The 20,564-nt window shown below is 43.2% G+C and overlaps 1 long non-coding RNA gene across 1 annotated transcript in view; it reads right to left on the reverse strand.

The window, feature by feature from the left end:
* LOC134555061 (uncharacterized) overlaps window positions 1-20,564 on the reverse strand; it is a 110,362-nt gene that overhangs the window by 29,312 nt on the left and 60,486 nt on the right. The window contains exons 2-3 of the long non-coding RNA XR_010081365.1: window positions 14,388-14,541; window positions 11,572-12,460 (exon numbers count right to left, since the gene is read on the reverse strand). This is a non-coding gene — a long non-coding RNA (uncharacterized LOC134555061). The remainder of the gene's footprint in view (window positions 1-11,571; window positions 12,461-14,387; window positions 14,542-20,564) is intronic.

Consider the following 20,564-nt stretch of genomic DNA (forward strand, 5'->3'; position numbering starts at 1 on the left):
GGAAGTGATGGTGGGATGCCTCCAGGTTTAGCCCCAGGCTGACCGAAGGCAAATGCATGCTTCTCCCTCCAGACTGCAATGCTGCCTCAGAACTGCCATCATCATCCCTCTACTGCTAAAATTACATTTATTTGAACTTCAAAAGCTGGCGTGAATCCTGTCCCAGTTTGATTTCTGTTACAGACCAGAACCATGGGGTAGATAAAAAGCATCAGTTAGTGATACATAATTATTTAAGCACCACTTTTTCAACTTTCTAACTGAATATGGATTTCTTTTTCCTGTTGTAGGCAGAGCACATTCTGATGTACAATGAATTCTGCACAATGCACACAGCCTCCTCCTCAGCCAGAACAAGCATTCTTTGCTGAGTAATACGAATTTCGATCTTTAGATCCTGGTTATGTTAATTATTACACTGACATCAATGATTCTGCTAACACTTCTATCGTAAATACTCTCTAAAATTAAAACACACTGTTAAAGTAGTGGTTTAGTAAGAACAGTTTTCAGTTCTGTGGAAAGACTGCTGTATTAAAGCATTCAAAAGCCTTTACCAAAGACTTTGCACATATAGCAAAGAGGCATAAACATTTTTGTTGTATTTGACATTTCAAGGATATTCCCAAGATTTGTAATAACAGTAAACCAGGTGGAACAAATCTCTGAAGAGTATAAAACAGAATATCCAATCTTTTCTAATTACTTTCCAAAATCTTTATGTCTACTTCACATCTGCCTCCTCCCTGCAAGCGGAATTTCCCTCCGAGTAAACGCTGAAGCAATTGTTGCATCCTCTGACTGCTGAGGAATGTGACATCTGGATCCAGGGCAGGCAGATGGCAGCTCCTCACTGAGGACACATGGCTTCCCTTCTCCCCTGACCTGCTGCAGTCTGCGATGCCAGAAACAGGGAGAAGGGATGTTCTGCTCTTCTGTCCCTTTCAGGTCTCATTTCTGTCCTTATGCCTGAGGAAAGCCAAATCCTACACGACTTCTCTACTCCACACACAGGTCTGCTGCTCAAAACACTCATCAATTGTAACACAACAGTGGTGCCTCAGGAACAGAAAACCCGGGAAAGTAAGACCAGGCTTCTGGTACTTGAAACATTTCATCCCTCGCATTCACACAAGAAATAAGTATTTTTTAAGAGAAAATTATTATACTCACTAAAGAAGATTTTCTTTCAGAGAAACAGGACTAGCCATGACTGTAAGGCTGCAGAATGGTGTCTAGAAAAGATTGTGAACTCAACATGTATACACACCTATTTGCATACACATACTAATTCCAGCAAAGCTATCAATATGGCTTTAAAATATTTTCCATCATCTCATGTGCAACAAGTTGGTCTCAAAATAATTTCTCTTAATCTTTCCTGTACACAGCCCCAAACCAAAATATTTCTTCTCAGAATGCCTGAGGTTTAGTTCTGCTGGTTTAAAGAGATCTGACACTTTCAGAATGTATTTTCCATTTTCATATGCTAAGGGCAGCATTTCATTGCCACTGATGCCATTAGAAAAGCCACTGCTTAAAACTTCAGTATGTGTCATCTCCATGTAAAGTATTCTGGTGTTAAACTGAGAGAAAGAGCCAGAAGATAATGAAAGTATCACCACGCTGAACTTGTGCAGTAAGTTTTGGTAAGACCATCAGCACAATCCCTTATGACTTCATGGAGAGAACTGCATTCTTTCCAGTACTTACAACCCACCTTACTCCTAAAATCTGAAATAAACCCCAAACCTCCATCCCATTCTAGAGTACAACAGTGCTGGGTATATCCTCTTAATGGAGGAAAATGCTGCAAACCAAACAGACCCATGAATAGGAAAAGTAATTTCTGATTCCTCAGCAGAAACAGAAGCAAGGTCTTCACCTTTTCCAGTGTGAGAGCAATTCATTTTCTGTTAGCCCAGGCTGAACTACTTTACCTGATAGACTCAAGTAAGTGCAGAAATCACTGAGACTCCTCTCATTCCTCTCCTGCTCAAAGTTGGAATCAGTATGTTCATGAGGGAAGATAAGAGTTAAACTTTGAGAAACTGTTTTCATGATGCAGCAACCTGGCCAAATTCAGATATAGTGGCTACTGAGAGCAAAAATCAGAATCAACAAAATTTAAGGAAACACATTATGGGTGTAATTTCTAAGCATCTTGCACTGCAGTAACTGCAAATGAATTACAATAAAACCAGCAGATATGTTGGGAATTTTGGCCATGAATCACACCAAAATAATTTGAACACTTTAGCAAAGAACACAGTGGTCTTTTACACCACAGCAGGGAATCACAGTCTACATGGCTACTCCTGCATTAGGAATGAAGGAATGAGGGACTTCAACAGTTGTTCTCAAAGGGAGAGGCTCTTAGTATTTCCCCTTGATGACTTCCAAAGTTGGGAAAGATGAAGGAAAAAAAGTTATGAATAAAAGAAAACTAAAATGAAAGGCTAGTAACTAGGGCATTCCGTATGAGAAGTCTGTCCAAGCAAAACATGCACACCCTGACTTTGCCAAACCCGAGCTTGTGACTCCCTGGCTACACCTGAGAGTCAGAGGGCAGCAGAGGTTCTTGATATGCTGAGTTTCAACCTTGTGTAGATAACAGAGCACAGCCTGCGGACACTGAAACTTGTTTCCAAGCAGTGTTGACACTGAAAGCAAGATCCAAACAGGAAGTAGTAGAACCAATTTTAGGAAGACATATTACTAAACTTTCTTGAAAAACATGACATTGGAACATTACTAAGAAACAGGGCTGCCTCCTAGATAAGCTACTATGTGTTCCTTAGGATACAAAAATATATATAGTTAGAGAATAATTTGTACTAATTCAGCAAGAAATTGAAAAAAACTGCAACGAGGAGATCAAAAGGTGTACCAATAATGAGAAGTTGACATAACATTTGACTCAAGGTATTTTTGACAGTGTCACTGCAGTGTTAGTGAAAAGCTCCTATCACGAGTGCCCAATGTAAGGTGCCAGAATCTGGGGAGAAGACAGACAATGGCAGACAGAAAGGACATTGGCAGAGACTATGTAAGGGTGAGGAACAGATGGATGGTATCCCCTGAGCAGGGAACACAGAACCACCACTGTGACACTGCAAAGCAGCACAAGCTGCTGTAAAAATGAAGAGTGGAGTTCAAAGACAGGATGGTGCACCAGTGCAGCTTCCTGAACAGCGACAGAGGCAAAGTTGATTTTAGTGGTGATGGAGCTGTGAGAAACTGGAGGGCAGCCAGGTTCCTGGAAAAGATCGATGTACATTCCAGGACCTGAGAAAGAGTACTAAAAGAAACATGTAACTACAAATCAATCTCACTGATACTGCATGAAAGCAAGCATTATTCTGAAAAGGATGCAAAGATTAAAAAACAACTCAGAATATCAGTGTGGGTTGATATGACATACACTTGGACAAGGCACAAGGGATAAGCCTCAAGAGCTCCATCAGTCTTGATCAAATATTTCAGTAATCATCTTGTTTGTTGACTTCGCTAAAGCCTTTGACTCATGATTGGCTGACAATGCTTGAAATGGGTTTTCTATCACTCTTAGACAAGCTACGGTGTAGAACCCAATCAAAGTTGTAATGCTAGAAGGGAGAATAGCCTCAGAGTGGCCCTCCAAAAGAAAGGTGTGCAGGAAACGGGGAGATGGTGCATCCCATCCTCTGTGCTGGTGGGGACAGCACCCATCAGAGCACTAGAGGTCCAGGAGGACCTCACACATCCAGAGTGTGCAACACCAACACCCAGCCGGCCTGGGGACCCATGAACACATCACCATGGCACATGCACTGCGTGTGCACATTCCCAGAGCAGTGCACAGAAGGCTGGGGGAGCACAGGGAGCTGGGAGGGGACACAGCAGCACAGCTGACCCCAGCAGACCCATGGGATATTCCAGACTAGTCCATACTTCTTCATTACAAGTGGCACTTCCACTTGTAATGTCTTTAATTCATTACATCCATCTGTACCAGAATCATATGGGGCATTTAGAACAAGCACAGTTTCAACTGTTAGTGTTTATGGACAACCTTCTGTTAGAGTACTAATCTGGCTGAGTTTAATGATTCCCAGCATAGCCTTCCATTTACTTACACTGGACCAGTAAGTTCTAACCTCATTTCCATCAGCATCTGGCACAGCTCCAACGAAGCCAAATTAAACACCCTGTTCTATGTGCCAGTGTAACAATGGAGGCATAAGAGCACATCACATACAGCAAGAGTCCCAAACAAAGCTATAAAGCAATTAATAATGAGCTGTCACAATCACAGGTCTCAAGGTGAGAAGAAGCAACAATAAGTTAATTGCTTCTTAATGATCTATAACTATAGTCCTTTATTTGGTTAGGTATGCATCCAGAAATGTATTTAAGCAATTACCTAGATTCAAGTTGCTTAATAGCCTTGTTAAATTCTGTGGACCTCCTCTCTTACAGTCATTGAAACCTACTCCTGATTTGGGACTGGGGACAGGCAGAGGTGAAAAAGTCAGCAGAGAGAAGGTTATGAAACTGCAACACTTGAAGAATGCTTTTATGGTATGTTGAACACAAGACATTCAGCAATGTGTAAGTCAGAGATGCAGAGTGAAGCCCTGGCATGCCCCAGCTACATTCTATGAAGCACAGCTGTATCCAAGTCGTAACACAAAATATCTAAGAGAGGAAGTATTCTGCAAAGACATCTTTGCATTACAAAACAATTGTGTAATATAAACATGCACAACTTCCTTTCTCCCTCAACCACAAACTGATGCAATCTGCCAACTCCTGCAGGTAGAAGTCTCATTCTTTAAGTATCCTGTAGCAACAATCTGAGAAGCTGATCCGATAAGAAAGACAATAAAAAGAGCATCTTCAACCCCTAAAATTAAAATGAGCAAGTGTGACAAGGCAAGTGTAAGAAGAAAGAGTAAACATTAAGAGAAGTAAAAACTTTTATAAATAAAAAGCAATAAAATGAACAAAGAAAGAAGGATTTCATTACATTTTTAGAATGAATGGTGGGATAAATGTGTGATCATAACCCACTGCATGAATTGTATTTTTAACCTGATCTTCTAAAAATAAATTTGCCTTCCCCTCCCTTATTCGAACACGCCTACTTCTGAGGATGCAGAAATTTTATGTATTGTTTTGCAGGAAATGCTTAATCTGGTCTTGCAGTTCAGTGCAGCAGCCTCAGCTGGGTGGTTGTCCCACCCTGGAATAGAAGAGGTTGAGCCTGCCCCACAATGGCCTTGTCCTACAGAGATGGAAATGAAAAGCACCACCAAACACACTGGGATTCTATGACTTTTTGAGACTCAAATGGCACGAGGTTTAGGTATACAGTAAACTGAAGAGGTTTTTTAACTTGCATTGAGTGAGAGTTCAAGAAATCATCTGAGGATAGGAGAACAAGCAAAGATGAGATGCCTTGTTAAGATGTCCTTCAGCATCCCCTACCTACAGTGTCTGGGGAGAGTAAACTAGAGGGAATGCAAAGCATCTCTGCTTTCTCCTTCATAGGAGTAATTTTAAAATAGAAACAGGCACACAACAAATTTTGTTTGTTCTGGGTATTAGGAAACCTTGGTCCCTAGTGACTGATTTGGAGTATTTAACTGGAAACCAGCTTTTTTCATCAGAACAGATTTAGGTAAGTACTCACTGCATTCTGTAACATTTATGTAGACATGTAACACTTTGCAGTCACCCCGGGAACCAGCAGCTCCCAGCCCTGCCCTGTGTGACCTGTTTAACCCGTGTGTCCTCTGGCCCAGAACTTACAGCCAGGGCTCCTGTCCCCGCCTGGCTGTGCTGGGAGAGGGATTTCATCAGCCCCTAAGGGAGGCACTCCATTACCCTGGGGAGAGCCCGTGCTGCTCCTGACAGCCCCCTTGTGAAAGCAGGACACGCTCTGCTCAGCCACCAGGGACCTGAATGCTCACCCTCCACACCAGATATGCACAGACCACCAAAGCCTTCCAACTTCTAAGGCAAATTGTTTGCAAGACACAAACCAAACTCAGATCTGAGGAATAGCAGAGCACCTAGGAAGGACTTGCTGGTCTCATAAATTGATTATTTTACTCTCTTAAAAAAGGGGCTGAGGGGACAGAAAAAAAGCAGTGAAAGCAATGCCTAAAAAACCTACAGATTCTGAAGCATATTCTGGTGAACAATGTTCAGGTCATGAATGCAGTTTGACCTTTGCAGAAAAGGCTTAACACAGTACTGCAATTCTGAGCAATTTTTTCAGTATAAAACTACAGATTTCTAATTACCACTTCGTAAAAATACTGTGATCTGTCAAGACATTCCAAGTTCCTACAGTTCAATAAAAATTCAGTATTTTAACAGGTCAGTTGAGTGGGTAAGGCTGCAAGATGCCAACAAATCATGGTTAGAAAATAAGCAAGATCACAACATGCCGGGTTAAAAAAAACCATTATAGTGAGTTCCCTCTTTTTGGACTGGTACTTCAAGCCCTGAGACCCCTAAGCGAATTGCTTTTGTAATAAATCTTACATAAGCTGGGCTACAGAAGTGGCTCAAACTCCTCTGACAGTACAAGCTGCAAAATGAGAATAGAACCTTACCATCAGGAGAGCAGTACTCTATCAGATGAAGGTCACCCTGCCTCCAAGAGTGGCAATAAGCATTCCTTTGTCAGATTATACCTTTGTCTGACCCAGAGATGGGCCAATGACAGGTGTTTTAAAAACTTTTATTCTGTTTTCATGTAGTGGGAGCATGATGTGTTATGGAATGAAGTTTGAGCTATCCCAAACTGGGCCTCATTTTTGGGCCCATGTAGAAGTAGATTAAACTTGTGGTGCAGTTAGAATTTAAGCTAAGGTGTGTGCATGCTTTTGCTAGGACAGTTAGAGTAGAAACACGGTGGCTGCCTTAAACTAAGATTGTTTGCATTCTTTCTCATACTGAATGCCAATAGAAATGCACCTGCAACTGTAAACTATCTGACACTGTATAAAACCAGCCATTTCGGGAATAAAGGGGAGAACGTATGCTTTAACCACATTGGTCATATTGTACATTGCTCTGTTCCAGCCCCATATAGAGACCCTGGTTTCATTTTCAGTCTCACATGAAGGGTGAGACAATACAGATGTTACAGTAATTCACAGCATCACAATCAGAAGCCAGCTTATTTTAACTGTCCATTGTTTTTGGCCTAAGGACGTCATGACCTGGGTGGTATTTCTATAAATTTAGCTTCCCTTCCATTAACTCATTTCTCGGATTTCTCCAAACTTAGCATCCACACGTTCTCTGATGGGGGTTCCCTGCTCACTCCTGCTGCGTGGGAGACCCTGGGCACCTCTCTGTGCTGGAGTCTCCTCCTCCTGCGGTAAGGGCATGAGCACCCGGCCCCATCTCCCCCCTTGGTTCCCCCCTTGCAGCAGCACAACCCCTGGAGATCTCTCCATGCGTGGCCCTCGCCTGTGTGACCCAGGAACCCAAGGCAGGAACGCGTATGGGCCGTGGGATCCCCGGCAGGAGGCCGTGCTGTGCCGGTGCACATCTCCCCTGCCCCGCGCTACAGCCCGGCACAGCCCCGGCACAGCTCCGCCTCACCGCCCTCGGAGCGCCCTTCCTCCGCCAGGAGCCCTGAGCATTCAATGTGTTCACTTCTGACCCACTGCTCTGCTCATTCTGGCTTTCAGAGTGCTTTCTGACCCACGAAATACCAATACACCTGGGCTGCTTATCACAGAATCAACCATTTTTCTAATTATAAGACAGCTGTTAATCATGTATTTGAACAAGCTGCATATCCTTTGTGTACTTGGGATCTTTGATTTAAAGAGGCATTTAGACCAAACAAAGTCTTTTATCCTTTACTGGGGAAGCTGTGGACCCTCTCTATGCAAAATAACAAAATGCAATGAATTTTTGGTGCAGTTCTGTAACACAAACGGGACAAAGTTCCTCGAGTACTGATCAGAAAACTGCTTTTTAGGCTGTGTAAGACAAAGCTCTCATCCGTGTCAGCCACTGTCCCTAAGAGCATCAGAGAGACTGAGCTGCTGATGGGGAAAAAGGCTTCCCCTAAGGGCCACTCCCTGGAATTCCAAATATCAGTTATACCTATGCACTAAGTGGTTTTTTACCAGTACACATCAGTCGGTGATACTGTTCCTCACCGAGTCTAAAATATTTGGTTTGATTACAGTGAATTCTCCTATTCTGCAGGGTAACACACCCCGTAACTGAAAACTGAGATTAAAAAAAATTCAATAAAGACTGACATTGTATTTCCATTAAAGATGCTCTCCTAAATAATTCCCCAACAATAATCTGATGAATTCAGAACAAGATGATGTGAAAATTAGTTTTACATGCCCACTGGTGGCCTTGCAAGTACATGTAAGAGCTACTTATTTTTCATGTATACCATTCAAATGGTTACCAATCACTTAACTGCTTACTCAGAAAAGACAAGCCCTGTCCACCCACAGCACTTGCAAGCCAAATACATTTCATTATACAAGAGTGTAATTTTAACAGCTGGTGTTAATGGGGAGCAAGCAAAATAAATCTCCAAGTGGGCTGTGTAGCCACAGAAATAACCTCCCCCTGCAGTGTCTGTCTCTTCCTTAAGTTCACACCATGATTAACAACCAGCCTTTCACTTTCCAAGGAGGCTATTCATTGTCTTCCATTTGTAATTCCAGTGGCTGGTTTGTTGTTAAGCAGTAAGGGACCACGATCACAGGACCACAGCAGATAACATTATTGTTATCTGTAATTAAGAGAGAAGTACTGGTGACTGGAAATGAACACTTCATGAACAACTCACTCCAACATTGCCTGCTTTTCTCAACTGTCTGCTCATCACTGCAGCTACCACAACTCAACTTTCTCAGGACTTCTTGGCAGGAACCGTAGTGACAGGCCAGTATCTAAAAATTTCCTTCACTTCAGGACCCACAAGGAAGTCCCAGATTCCTACATGCCAAAAATGACTGAAAGAACACTGAAAACATTTGCTCACTCAAATGATCATCTGCTTGTCCCCAGCACTGTAACTGGACATGAAAATTGCCATGTGGCTAAACCTATGAAATAAATCAAATACACTATGAATACTTTCAAGCTTTCAAAGTTCAGCTTCAGGCCACCAGATTTTAGGAATACCTAAGGAAATGTATAAGAACAGAAAAGATGGGGAATAAAACTGAAATGATAGAGTGGTAGGTACAGTAAGGCTGTTTTAATACACCAGGTATTTTCTCTGCTAGGTCTAATTTAGCAGGAGCTGATAGAATCCTCCTGATTCGGGCCTGCAATTTTATATTAAATATAGGGGGGGGGGGGGAAGGATTTAATCAGTAATTTGGTAGCAGTGTGACAGGTGGTACTTATTCACCAGCTGAATACTTTTTGCCTGTTAGGGAGAAAGCGTCCCCTACTGTCTCCATCAAAGACTGGCCAGGGAAGGGGAGTCAGCACTCCAGCTATACACTGTCCAGCAGTCCTGCCACGTACCAAAGAAAGAACTGTGAAATGGCACCCTGGGCCAACTGCTATTATTTCATATTAATATGTTTGATCCTAACTATTGAAGTAGCTGAAGGCAACTTACATTACACTGAAGAATAGAATAAATCTGAAAATCTAGCATGTTCCAGCAATGACCAGTATTTTCAAAATTCTTACCTGAAACAGAACTTTTCCAACATTGTTCTAGAGAGTTGCATGGATACAATATCTATGTAGGCACTCTGCTACTGAAACAAATGTTTCTTTTTTTAAAAAAACATAAACCAATAATCTTTTACTCTACGATAAGACAACTGCATGCATTATTAACAAGTTATAAATTTCTGATGTCCTGTTGTCTCTGAAATTTACACAGATTGGTAAATCCTTTAATATATCTCTTACAGATGATGACAAAGAGGCTGAGGGTTTCTCCAAAATAAAATTACACAACACTTTATCTGTTGCAAGAGGTCTTGATTTAATCTGGCAATAGCAACAGAGGCAATGAAATAACTTTATAAAAAACATTAACTTACTGATTCTAAACTGTTAAGACTTTTAAACTCATTCCGCCCTCCCCCCCATCCTATTTATTCCCAGCCAAGACATTTTCTTGACTCTAATGCTTCAATTCTCAGCTGTCACCTTTAAGTTTTACTTTTATCGAGAAAAATATGAAAGCATTTCCCTGCTGGCTGGTTCGTTTCATAACTCTTCCTGAAGTAGCCTCTCTCCTCCCCAACCTTACTTGGTTTCAATGTAGGAAAATACTCCCTCTCCTGATGACTTCTTTCCCTCTTTCTCAGTGCCAGCATTATTAATTAGGTGCCTTGAAATTTTAGCAGTTGTCATACAGGCCACCTAAACAATGATAAATCTGTATTTCCAACAGCATTTGCTTTGCCTACCTGACTGATACACGTCAACAGTGACAGCAATAAGGAGCTATTGTGGATCATGCATTTATTTTTGAAGTGCAAGAGGCATTTTTATTGAGGTAACCTGTATGAAAATTACTCTGACCTGTACTGTGCCCATAATTAAGGTAATTTCAGTTAGCATTTGAGCTCTACACTAACTGCCAGTTCTAGAAACATAAAAATTTGGAACTAGCTATACTTAGAACATCAGAAAAACAAAGAAAGTACTAGAAAATTCAAAGTTCAAAAATATATGGGGAGTGGGTATATAAATACACAGAGCAGCAGCTTTTCCAGCAGAAATAGCTACTTCAAAGCCAAGACATGCTTCTGATTGTAGTATGACTCCAACACAGCTCTGACTTACCATTTCAACACAAACATTTTACAAAGTCTGATCGCTAATCCAGGAATCTGCTTTCATAGTTTTACCCATTCTTCTCAATTCAAGTCCCAAATGAGTCCTCACCTTTCCCCAAGAGGAGGTGGCTTTTGGGGAGCGAGCACAAGGCAGTCTAAGGGGGACATTTTCCACAGACAGAGAGGCACAGAGCTGATGGTGCTGCACTGACACAGGAGAAGCACTCAGAGAGCAAAGTCTTTCGAGAGGCAAATAGAATGCACAGCCCCCGCTAGAGAGGACACACCACCACTCACACATAACCATGCCCATACACGTTTTGTTCACAATCCAAGTGTCCTGAGCAGACACACCACATCCCCAGCTCCCTGCTGCAGGGTGAGTGCTCAGTGCAGCAGAAACGAGGCACTTCCACATCCTGGCTCTCCACGAGCTTACCCAAGGAGAGGGCAGGCCTCTTTGTCACCCTATGCCAGGTACCAACAGCTGCCAAAGCTGGGAGTTTGTGCTAGTCCGATCAGATGTGCAATGAGGCATGGTATGTACCTACCATAGCAGCACCAGCAAAAATCCTCACTGGATATAGTTACACTATCAAAACTGTTTCTACTGCTGTGACTACTGTGAGCTCATTTTGATCCTGGATAACCCTACACACGTGAAGAAGCACTAGAACTTTCCAACATGTCTTCACCAAAATTCAAGGAATGTTGTTCTACTTCATGCCCCTCTGCCCATCTGCTTACAGAATTTTATTTCTGGTTATTTTACCTTGTTTTCCCAAGGCTTGCAGCTGCTCTTCCAGGTTCCAGTTCAAGACTCCTGTATTTACAACAGGGGTTGCTCCTTCCTCTCTCTCACTGTGAGTGACTGCTACAGGCAGCCCATGCAGCACTTTGAAGCAGTGTTCTCACAGCTCTTCTCTAGAGCAGCCTTTCAAAGGCAGCACCTAACATAAAGCTTTACTTTATCCTCTTTCTTGGTGCTTTGTTCCCAGCCCAGGTGCTATGGCACTGCCAGCTGTGCCTGGGTGGGCTGTGCAGTTCCCCAGGTGGAGCCGGCTGCTGCTCAGGCCCAGGTGAGAGCGATGAGAAGGCCACACCAGGCTGAGGGGGAGGGAGCCTGCCCATCCTTCCTCGGGTGCCTCACATCAGCTGCTCCCCACAGTGGATCTCAGGAGCTGCAGGTTTTGCAATATGCACACAAATATCTGATATCTTAAGCAACGCTGTGTAGCCATTTGCCTTCAAAAATTCAGTGCTACATTAAATACTGTTGGCATATTTTTGTTTTGTTTCAATATTTATTTCCAATGTTCAGAAGCTTGATATGAAAGAACTGAGGAGCATTTCTTTGTGTCTGTAGATGAAGTGGAGGAGCTCCTGTTTAGTGTAAGTGGGCAAGCCCCAGGACTGGGAACCTGGGCAACTTCCCTTCTCTTACAGCCCCGGGAGCCGAGGCACAGTCAGATTCTGAGGCAAACCAGAGCAGCTTCAGCAAAGCCAGCCTGTTGTTACAGGCAGAGGATGTGACCTCCTGGATTCTCTGAAGAAGCCTTTGACTCTTTAGAGTTTGTTTATTGATGGTTCTTTGAGGAACACGTATGATGAGCTCTTGCATTGTTATGGAATACCAAGGAATTTCAATCCAGTAACTTTTCCTAGAAAAAGAGGAAGAAAAACATATCAGCTAGGAGCTAAAGAATTCTACATGATTCTACATCTTACTCTGAGCTGTTTGGCTATACTGTCATATGGCACAGTCCTCACCGAGGAGAGCACTGCAAAATTCTGGGTGTAGTAGTTTGCAAAGCACCACAATGTGGTTTAATCTAATTGTAGCACATAAATAATAACTATTTCAATTTCACAGCCATTTTCATGATGTGTAGCAAGTAACATCAAGTAAACCAGCCTGGCTTTCCACTGTTGTTCCTGGTAACTCAGTAACAAAGCCACCCTATGAAATAGAAGTTGGACTGCAGTGAGCAATCTCTACAGTTCTCAGTCCCCAGCCACACTTTACCATAAGGGCTTCCTTGTGGTAAAACAGTTTATTCACCTTCTCTCTTTGGCTGCTGAAATGCCCCTGGACATCCTTTGGTGAGGAACTAATGTGGGGGGGGCTGAAAGGTAGACTTGAGAAAGCTGTCTTCATTACCAAAAACTACAGCTTCTTACTAATTCCTATCCTCCACATGCATTTCTAACCTTTGAAATCTCATCTGCTTCTATTGCTGGTATTTCTCTCAAACTGCTACACTCAGCACTTTTTCTGCCAAACTTACATAGGTCAGGCTTTTACAACATTATCGACTTTAATTATTATTCAGACAAACTTCTAATGTCATAAATGCTTATGATGTCTCTGGTTCTAGTTCCCCTAGTTCTGCAAACTTCTACAGAGTATTTTAGATGTAAAGTATTTCTGTGACATGTCTTGATACAAGAGCACCACCAATACTAGACTGAACAGGAATGTTAAATCAGCTCTCTTCCATCCAACCTTGCCTAAGAGTCAGGATTTCTTGGAGCTGGGTCAGTGGGGAGGCACTGACATTGTAACCACGCTGGAGCAGACCTGCAGCACTCCTGACCCTGTGGGGGACCCACGCTGGAGCAGGCTGCTCCCCAGGGACTGCAGTCCTCGCAGGGACCCACGCTGGAGCAGGCTGCTCCCCAGGGACTGCACCCCTCACAGGGACCCACGCTGGAGCAGGCTGCTCCCCAGGGACTGCACCCCTGGAATGGACCCACGCTGGAGCAGGCTGCTCCCCAGGGACTGCAGCCCTGGAATGGACCCACGCTGGAGCAGGCTGCTCCCCAGGGACTGCAGTCCTCGCAGGGACCCACGCTGGAGCAGGCTGCTCCCCAGGGACTGCAGTCCTCGCAGGGACCCACGCTGGAGCAGGCTGCTCCCCAGGGACTGCACCCCTGGAATGGACCCACGCTGGAGCAGGCTGCTCCCCAGGGACTGCAGTCCTCGCAGGGACCCACGCTGGAGCAGGCTGCTCCCCAGGGACTGCAGCCCTGGAATGGACCCACGCTGGAGCAGGCTGCTCCCCAGGGACTGCAGCCCTGGAATGGACCCACGCTGGAGCAGGCTGCTCCCCAGGGACTGCAGCCCTGGAATGGACCCACGCTGGAGCAGGCTGCTCCCCAGGGACTGCAGCCCTGGAATGGACCCACGCTGGAGCAGGCTGCTCCCCAGGGACTGCAGCCCTGGAATGGACCCACGCTGGAGCAGGCTGCTCCCCAGGGACTGCACCCCTGGAATGGACCCACGCTGCAGCAGGCCGCTCCCCAGGGACTGCAGCCCTGGAATGGACCCACGCTGGAGCAGGCTGCTCCCCAGGGACTGCAGCCCTCACAGGGACCCACGCTGGAGCAGGGACAGAATGTGAGGAATCCTCCCCCAGAGCAGGAAGGAGCAGCAGAAACATTTGAAGAACTGACCACGTCTCCATTCCTGACCCCTAGTGCCACTGTGGGGAAGCAGGCAGAGAATTCAGAAGTGATGCTGAGCCTGGGAAGAAGGGTGAGGTGAAGGAAAGGTATTTTAAGACTTCATTTCACACTTGCCCCCACCTGAGTCTGTTTTGCACAGGATTGTAGCAGGAACCTTGGACTGCGTTTTCTTCTCCTGTCCAGCTGAGGAGGGCAATGACAGAGGAGTTCTGGGGGCACCTGGTGTCCAGGCTGGGTCAACCCCCCACAACTGGGTACACTGAGTTAGTGCATCCTAGAGGAAGGAAAGGCAAACGTATTGCTGCAATATAATGTAGGAAGCTTGCCAGAAGTCAAAACCTTTTTTATGTAATAGTTCCCTTCAATTGTAAGTCTGATTCAAGAAAAAAGCGAAAATCTATTTAAGGCCTCCAGCTACATAATGAAACACATCCTTCCACAGAAGTCATTAAAGAGAGATAAACATCAGAAAAATTAAGTTACTGTTTCATATGGCCAGAAAATAGTTTTCAGTTGGTTTAGAATCAAAGACTATTAAGCTTACTGATAACATACTGCAAACAAGGAGCAAGAAATACATCCTACTTATCAAATTAATAACCAATAAAGCCTTCAATATAGAGAAGGCTCCTTCAGTGGAGCCTTGACAGTGATTTACCAAATCTTTCTAATCAAAGTGTACTTCTGTATTGGTAATTAACACTGGAGGCAAACTCCATTTTTGCATACGCCTTATCTGTTCATTTCCCAGTCATAGTTTTCTCCCAGAGTGTTTTTTGTTCTGCTGCCTGGGCCGTGCTGCAGGGCTGTGGAGGTCTGTGCTAACAGAAGGGCAGCGTGGCAGCCCCACCTCTCCCAAGGTAACACTACACACACACACATCCTGCTACCCTGTCAGGCTGGGTTTAGTTCCTGCCCACATAAAACTTCATTAAACAGCATATTCTAAAAGCAAAGAACTGACTGTAAAAATCCAAAACCCTCCAACCCTTTGGAACTGTAGAATCCTGGAATACCTGTATCTTTGTGCTCCAACCATTCTGTACTCTTCCCAGCCTGGAGAAGGCACGTGCAGGAGCCACAGTGACATCAAGAGCTGCTGACTGTGAGTGCAACATGCCACACAGTGACTCCTCACAGGACAAACAAACATGAACTGCATGCAACCAAGCTGGAATTGCTATTTTAAGGTTGAAAAGCATGTTCAGCAGATGGCTACTAAAATTTTTCCAGGACAGTCCTAGTGTAAGGGATGAGAACAGTAATTATCACCTGGAAACAAGTTAAACAGCAGTAAAATATGTGACAATTCTTAGTAAGAAATAGAGCTGAGATGCTCTCAAATTTCAAAGTTTGCTGATTAATTATATACTTTGTGTAAAAGCAGTGAATTCAAGCAAAAATGCATACTTAGCATTAGCACAACACTGTATCTGTAATCCCAAATCCCAACAGCTGTTCTAATATTCCATGACCAAACTGGAAGCCAGATAGCAAGTCTGTGATAAACAGGAAAGCACTGGCACCTGTCTAAGTAACAACACAAACCAGCACAACAACACAAAGCTGTCCCAGCCCAAAAGAGTAAAGCTGGATGAGGCAGTTCCACAGCACACAACATAAGGCAGCCTGACACACAGACAACAAGGCTATTTATCACACTGCCTCACAGGTCTACTTACATTTAAACATCACTCCTTTGAATCTACTTTTTCCCATTTATAGATGTACCTGCAGCAAAATTAGAAGCACTAAAAATTAATTTCCAAGAGCATATTTTTAACTGTTTAATTATTTCCCTTCGAATTTTGATTTGAAGAGGTAAATTACAGAGTTCTCTAAGTGAAAACTAATCCAAAAAAACTTTTTATGAAACCCTTAAAAAGAAATCCTTAATGATTGCCCTTAGCCAGCTAACTCCTACTGCTGTGCTTTTAACCAGTCAGAAAAGGAACCGAGTTACATTTTGCAGTTCTTTTTTTTACACCTCCAAGGTACTGCATATAAAAAATGTATTTCTAGATGCTGATGTAGAAGAGATGCAGATCTTCTTCTGAAGGAGACACTTCCTCTGTAGAAGAGATACTCTTCTTCTGAAGGTAGAAGAGACATTAGACTCCACAGAGTGCAACCATGAAATAAATACTTTTGTGTAAAATATATAAGAAACATTTGAAAGGAGAAAGAAGAAAGGGGGAGAACTGTCAGTTAAATATTCAATGAAAATAGCTGAGTTTTTTTATGCTAGTATCAGCAGTGAGACAGTAACTGACAGAGATGCTGGAGCACTGCAGCAGTCCTGATGGTTACTGAACTTGCATCAGGTCTCTGCATCTGCTCCTGGATTTCACAAGATTTCCTGCAGCCCACCTGTGACTGCAGCGCAGCTCAAGCTGCAGTTCCTGAATTCCATGTATCATGAAACACCAGAAGGAAGTTTCATGGCATTTCTCTTTATCACCAAGCTTTGCTCCATGTGGTGACCGTCGCAAGCTGTGCACAGCCAGAGCTGATGTGACGTGAGGCGGTAGAAGACTAAAAAGCTCAGTAAAAAATTAGAACTTAGCTTGAAAGTTAGAAGCAGCTTATCTGCTGGTGAGGGGAAACTCTGTCAGAGCCACAAATAACAGTTACAGATCTGGCCTCAAAACTCCAGTGTTACCACCTGGAAGCCTTGCTCTGCACTGACAGACATGCCTGAAAATGTTATCCCTATGTTATATGCATATATAATTGCATGTACTCATTATTTTCTTTATCACTGCCTCTTTGCTACCATACCTCAAAAGCAAATTGTTTTCTTAACTCTAAATTACAATAAATTTTCTAATTTACTGCTACAGTGAACACACAGGGAGCATTAATGTAATTTTTAATTTTAGAAGCAAAGTGTTTAAGTAGCAACTTCCTGAACAAAACAAAAAAATCACTTTGAGATTGTTTTCTTCAACAATTCACCTCGAGCTTGCTTTCTGTATTCTTACATAATTGGAGGTCATTTCCTTAAAATTATTAATCCTATTTCATGTAATGGTGTATAAAAACCTCCTGTGTTTCTCATGACACCTCACTGAATTCTCGTTTCTTACTGAAATTCTGTATGTAGTGTACCAAACAATTTTCTCTTTTGGATATAAATCAAAGAATATTTCAGTGGAACAGATCAGGCCGTTACTAAGCAAAGTCCCTCCTAATGAACTTAGAGGGTCAGCCTAACACCGCTCAAGTACGTAATAATAATAAAATTACTATTTCATTGAAAACCACTCAAATCTAAGTAATATTAAAGGATTTTTAAAAATTATTTGAGAGGTTTGGTAATCTAAATTCCCATTGACTTTTTAATGGGGTTCAACATTCTTAAATGTGAAGATGTGTTGAGAAAGTATCTACTATAAACCACCAGTTATACTAGTTCTGGGGAAACATTTTATTCATATTTTAGTATGTTGTTGTGTAAAATGACCTTTTTTCTCAAGTGATAACAAGAATTAAATTGAAAACAGAGGTAGTGTGCTATGCATTATTGAACACAGAATAAAAGAATGGCCTTGATCTGAAAACTGTACCAAGCTTGTAGGGTAAAGTCAATGTTACACAGGGGAGACTGGGGTCTAGGTTCTAGTCCGTGGCCCTGGCAGCAAATTTTGTTAACACAATCCCAATTCTTCCTGAAATTGTTAGAAATTGAAAGGAGTAATTTCATAAATTTGATGAAATTCACACCTAGTGAAAACCTATTGAATAGATTTATTAATCAATATTAATTTGCCTAAAATATTCAGAAATTATCTTCACAACCAGATCCTTTACAATCACTTGTGAAATTGAATGGTATTCTGCTCCTCACTGAATAGTTTAGATAACAAGAGCAGTGGGAATTTTGATACACGTATTTTGTAGCTCACAGTCAGATCCTGCTCAGGCTACTGATGAGAATTCACATGAGAGAAGATAATTCCCCAGATACACATGAACAGTAAACACAGAATTATTTCAAAGCACTCCACATCAATTAGTTTAAATCCAAATGAATATTCAGAGCAATAAACGGAGTGATTTGCTCAATGCTTGGCTCCCAAAGATTTGCACACAGATAACTCTGATATCTCTGTGCACTGGCAGGAGGAAGTGCCTTTCTGCAGGGCCCGGGGGAGCTTGGCGGGCTGTGTCCTGTTCCCATCTTACACGACGCCTGCAGCTCTGATCCTCAGGAGTGCTCACTGGTGTTTGGTGGCAAAACTGCCTGAAGGACTTGGGGAGGCCTGGCAATGCCACTGCTCAGCGAGTACTGCTGTAAGTTACAGATACAGGGTAATTTCAGTGTACTGTGCAGAGCTCCAAGCATCCTCCCTTACCTACATGGTCCTGAGTCAGTGCAGAGGCAGAAGCACTGCCCTGTTCCTCAGCACCTGTGCAGATGAAGCAGGTCCTGTCTCACCCCATATCCAAGGTCGGCCTGCAGCACCAATGTTTAAAGGTGGGCTGCAGGAAACACCAACAGCAGGCCTTGGAACTGACTGAGACGGGTTCTTACCCGCTGAGAACTGACAAAGTGATCTGGTGCACATGGAAGTGTCTACATCCTACAGCCTGAGAAGTGAAAATTGCTGCCTTCTTCGGCAGAATACTGCCCAGAGAGGCACCATTCCAAATAAGAAGTTTTGGATCAAAAAATTCAAAACATTTTCTAGCCTTCATTCTTTTAAATGGGGAGAAGTTTCTGAAAAACTCATTTGCATCCCAGTGTATAGGAGATTCATTTTATAGCACCTGGATAAAATAATGATAGGATTTCAAGATCTTGTGATGGTTTCTTAGAAGGGGGATGAGGAAGGAGGAATAGATTGAATATTCCCAAGAATTAGAAAGTATTGCCATAGACTAGGATATTAAAAGCCTGTCTTGCAGAATTTATAGACTGCCGTTAGGACTTAAATCTGTCAGTCTATCCTTGAAAAGACATTTGACTGAAATTATGGGTAGTGGATCTGTGTGTAGGATTAAAAGCTTTCAGCTCTCTGGCAGCTCTGTCTCACTGCTGAGGTATTTGATGCTGAGGACTGATGACAGCAGACCATTATTTACTCAGTTACAATTTCTGGAGCTAAGAAGCTGCTAGGGCAGAAAAGCAGAATAGTTTGCAAGAAAGCAAAACTCTAGGGAGGCTTCTTCCCTGGAAATCTCTTGGATATTGCGAATGGTCTCCAGACATGTAGAGAATGCTCTGCAGAGTGCAGTGCTTCAAGCACTTGGGAAGAAAATGGGGGCTCCCCACCAAGGGGGGGGCACTGCTCCATCTGAAATGGGGACAGAAATTTGAGAGCAAAAGCACCCTCGGGAAGCAGGAGCTGTGGATCTTGCTGTGATTTCAGAGCCATACCCACTTTGAAGGGTAGCCCTCAATGTGTATGTTAAAGATGCTGGAGACTTCTCTTATACCTGCTGGAATTAGATTTGAATGGGTCTTTAATATTAAAAACATTGGTGGCCAGCATGAACATTAGTGATAAAGTGGGAAGTAGCAGAAGACAGTAAAGGATTTCACCAGGAAGTGACAAGAGAAGCTCCATGCTGCTCACAGTGCTTGGCTTCTTTCTGTAACAAAAGCTGACACTACTAAAGAAGTCAGGATAGCTGACGAAAAACTGTATACCCTCAGAAGCAGTAACTCCTATGAAAACTTTAACAGAAGGAGCCTCAAGATGCCATGTTTAATCAGAACATGCAAGCAGGCACAGGCTGGCAATACACAGCCATTAGAAATGAAAAGTTTTCAGAGGACATCCTCTGAGGTTACTAGTCTTTCTGTAATTATAGGAAGAATGTTCTGACAACACCCTCCTGCAGTCAAGGCAGCACACCTTGTCAGTGCTAAACAACACAGGCTGAAGGAGTGCCCTCTCAACAAACAGCAGCTGGGGATTTATGAGGAGAAAGAAGATGGAGTTTGTCTTCCGAAGTCACTGTCACACATGATGGGGCCTGCCCTCCTGGGGATGGATCAACATCTACCCAACCATGTTCTGCTTTCCTTGTGTGCATGGCTTTTGCTTTATCTGTCAAAATGACTTTATCAACCCACACATTTCTCCCTTCTGCCCTTCCGATTCTCCCCCTGGTCCCACTGGGGACAAGTGAGTGAGTGGCTGTGTGGGGATCTGCTGCCTGCTGCATTTTGCCTGTAAACTTGGAAAGCTCCCATCTTTGTGTACAAGGAGCTGCACACTGGCTTTTGTCCTCAATGCATTTGTGCATCTTACATGACTGAATGCAAACCTGTATTCTTGTGCTTCT

This window comes from Prinia subflava, chromosome 9, assembly GCF_021018805.1.
Source record: "Prinia subflava isolate CZ2003 ecotype Zambia chromosome 9, Cam_Psub_1.2, whole genome shotgun sequence".
Taxonomy (NCBI): domain Eukaryota; kingdom Metazoa; phylum Chordata; class Aves; order Passeriformes; family Cisticolidae; genus Prinia; species Prinia subflava.